A 4,480-nucleotide genomic window follows, 5' to 3' on the forward strand; every position below is an offset into this window, starting at 1 on the left:
TACACAAACAACGTAGGATTCGGACTAACAATTTAGTACACAAACAACGTAGGATTCGGACTAACAATTTAGTATACAAGCAACGTAAGATTCGGACTAACAATTTAGTATAAAAACACCGTAGGATACGGACTACAATTTAGTATACAAACAACGTAGGGTTCGGACTAACAATTTAGTATACAAGCAACGTAAGATTCGGACTAACAATTTAGTATAAAAACACCGTAGGATACGGACTACAATTTAGTATACAAACAACGTAGGGTTCGGACTAACAATTTAGTATACAAACAATGTTTTCTGAGGTAAAATTAATGAATATAAAATACACGAACGGGTATATCAGATATTTGTAACACGAAGAGTCATACGTGTGGAAGATATTAGAGTAAAAGCTAATTATCCACAAGTCAAACATTGATGTGTGTTGATAATACTTACAAATTAAAATGTGGTACTTATAAAAAAATCCATCTTGTATCTTTGAATTTTTTAGATGTCTTGAAAAATAATACAGAGTGGCCCAAAATTATCTATCATATTTTAAAATTTATTAATTAAATAACTAAGAAAATACAATCATGCAGGTTTCAACATCTTCTAGCCCATATCGAACAGTTTTTATCATCATGTTTTTAGTTTTGTTTTCACTCCAGTGAGTAGTGTTGCCCCATAAAATGGCAAACGTGTAAGAAGAGGTTCAATTGGTCGTTTGGCTTGCAGAGACCAAGTCAGTAACTGTGGTGCAGCGTAAATACAGATGCCAGTATAGGAAAGAAGTATGGGGGGTATGTTAAAGATATCGTGTATCGCACATCAAAAGCAAGAAGACTATAATAAAGGATGCCATCGCCACTGTAACTGTGTACATATTGCAACGAACGTGGACTGAAATCGAATATCGGTTAGACGAGCTGAGAGCCACTAATGGTGTACATGTAGAAGTCTACTGATATGTCATTAAAAACTGTTATATCGTTACATTTCCTTAGTTAGTTAATCATGACATTTTAAGATAAGAATGATAATTGTGGACCGCCCTGTATTTTCATAAAGACTAAGTGTCTAAAACTGGCAAAACACTACTTGAATCATAGCCGAAAGTGTTGAGAACGGTGGATGACGTGTAAGATCCGATTCAATGCCATGCAGTCATTACAAATTATAAGTCCGCTTTGTCCGGAGTATCATGATACTTAGCTATTCATCTTGTGTTCAATACTGATGGTTATTCTTCCAAACTCTACTGTGGTAAGTAAATTACTGTACCTAGCTAATCAGTACCAACGAATTGTCAACATTAGTAGATGCAATATTTATTTGAATTATTCTAAATTTAATTAATGTGTTAAGAAGTTAATATTGATTATTTGAATTTGACAGTGGAAAAGTAATTCAGTATGCTGAACAAGAAAATCACGTGGCGAAAGACTGTAACTCTTTCATTAAAGTTTCTTTGTTTTATTTCGCACAAACATACAAAAGGGCTATTCATGTATAGCACTTCCTAATTTTAAACTGACACACTAGAGGGAAGGTAATCAACAGCATCCACCGCCAACACTTATAGCGCACCTACAGCCCCAAAGTGAGGAGCATAGTTTTGTAGTAATGGGACGTGAAAGGGGAACCCTCGGATTCATAGTTCAAGTCCGTTAACCACTAGGCCACTCCAGGCCAAAATGAATTTTAAATTAAAACATGACCATCAAATAACACCATGCGACTGTGCCTATCTCAAAAACACCGCTTAAAAAAACAACCTGAAACAACACACTTCGATAATTAATACAATGAAATAATTTGCATAAATGCTAACTTTTAAATACCTTTGCATTAATTTTTCATGTTGTACTCGATATTAATGTTTGATATCTAATAAATTCGTATTGATTTTTTATACTTTTATTGTTTTGTTTTCGACCTTTTTCTTCGGTGATTTTTTTTTTCAATACTATATAACCAATACGTTAATGACGGTGAGGTAAGTTTGGTATTTTAACTTTACAAAAAAAAAAACACACACACGATTGTTGCGTCAGATTTCTATTAACCGTTTGAAACCTCCTGGTAGCTTAGTTGTTGCAGTAACCTATAAACAGTGAAATGTTGACAAATATTAAGTTATAGAACTATCCAGCCTATACTTAACACTTAACAGATTTTCGTACAACGTTCCTGCCAGTGTATAGGGATCCCCTGGAAATCTTACCAATTGTTTTATTTTATTCAATAGCTTATAAGTTATAGGCATAATATTATTGTTTAACGTTTAATTACGCTGTTTAAGCTCCATAAACCTTTACGTATGCTAAGCCTACCTTTGTATTAGACACAATTGTTTGTGATGTCCACACATCGTATACGTTAGCTATTCAAAATATTTGCCTCGTCTCTCGCGTACGATGAGCATTGTTTAAATGTATATCCTGCCCTCTGACATTTGAAAGTAGCATATTTAGAGTTAAGTAATCCAAACAATTCTTCAACTTGTCTGAAACTTCCTAAAATATTTTCTAATGTAAATGAAGTAAAGTTGAAAGAATTATTTCAATGACCTGAAATTAAACTACATTCATTTTGGGAATCTTTGAAAAAGAAAGAAAAAAGACGACACGTAGTGAAAAAAGAAAAGTAACGTGTTCGGTGACCCATCTCACAAAGTTCTCTATTATTTTGTACCCTGATCAATAGAAGAACCGTAATATTAACGCCTTTAGTTATTATCAATAAATCATCGACATCACCGCCATTAAAAGGCGTTGTTTTGCGACAAAAAAAAATCACTTTGACGAAGATATCTAACGATGACTGATGAACTGGTGACAGTTTGACTACTTTTATGTCTCTAGACAATACAACTCAAAAAATGTTATCTCCCTGTCATACACCCTAGAAAATGTGTGGCTCAAACTCAAGTTTATTATAACGTAGCTAACGAAGTGATATTTGTGATCTAGACAGTTTCATTTTTAAAAAATAACAATTTACAACGAAATAGGTTTCAATCAAAATAATTTTAGTATATAAAAAAATATTTCGTTTCTAGAGTAACTGACATAATGAACCTGTACTGTAATTACTTTATAATATTCTACAAATAAAAGAAATGTGGCTTCTTACAGAACAGTACAACACTAAAGCAAGAAAATAAATAATATACAGTTAAACCTGTACTAACGACCGTTTGAGGACGACGAACATTTTAATACCCCATCCCCCCAAAAAAATCCTTCTAAATTTTACCGTGACTAACGGCCAACCGCGACCAATAAAATCCTATCCCAGAGTCACGTTTGTCCCAAACAGCAACCAGGTGTCATGCTCGGCTTAATTATCGATTCATAAGTATCAAGAAATTTTTGCATCACACAGCGATTTTAAACATGTTCACGTCGCATGCTCAAAATGGAAATTCTTAAGTTTAGATGATTGTGTTAAATGCTAAAGTTCTCAGATTCAGGAAAAAAGCAGTCAGACTATTGCTGATTAAATAAAGACCCAGATTTTGGAAATATTAAAGCGTGAAGTTATGAAAGAACTTGAGAGTAATTCACATTTAAACTTTATATAAGAGACCTTAAATAAACTGTGGTTTCAGGAAGCGATGAGTTGTAGGATTAACGCCCACTTCTAAAACAGAAAGCCCTACAATCTGCCACTGATTTTGGATTTGACTCGAACGGTTAGCTACAGAAATAATATCGTGTTCCAAACTATGTTCGGTGAGCAGAAAGCTACTCAAAGAATACTTACTTGCGCATAGTCGTCCCTAATTCTGAACTACCAGACGTAAGACAGCTAATCAACAGCAGCCATAGCCAACTCTTTCATAATTAATTAGTGGAATTTGGTCATCATTCTAATCGGGCACCACGACCCCCAAAGGGCGGAGCGCGTTCTTGCGGTAACGGAATATTAACCACGAATCCTCTACGTCTTCATACGATGGGCGATTAAGCTTCTTTGGTAAGAGGAAACTACGCAATACATATAAGAAATCTCCTGGGCCACCCTGAGTCAACTCTGGTCTTACTAGCTCCAAACTGTGGGTAAAGTTCGCGGGTAAAAATACAGGTTTATCGTAGATTAAAAGCTAAAAGGAAAAAACTGGAGAACCATTCATACTTAATGAATGTTCATATTTCATTGCACGTCGCTGCTGCCATTGTACTTATGGCAGCCTGATGGAAAGTTTTAATGGATTCTTGTGATATGTACAATACGTTTATTTTCAACACAGAAATCCCATCCTCAGCGATTCCATTTTTTTCTGATTTGATTGGTAAATCTCTCACATTATAACGCCCCCACGGCCGAAAGGGCGAGCATGTTTGGTGTGACGGGGATTAGAACTCGCGGCCCGGCATGGCCAGGTGGTTAGGGCGCTCGACTCGTAATATGCGGGTCGTGGTTCGAATCCCCGTCACACCAAACATGCTCGCCAATCCCACTATTCGTGGTAAAAGAGTAGCCC

Source organism: Limulus polyphemus, unplaced genomic scaffold, assembly GCF_000517525.1.
Source record: "Limulus polyphemus unplaced genomic scaffold, Limulus_polyphemus-2.1.2 Scaffold1157, whole genome shotgun sequence".
Lineage (NCBI taxonomy): Eukaryota > Metazoa > Arthropoda > Merostomata > Xiphosura > Limulidae > Limulus > Limulus polyphemus.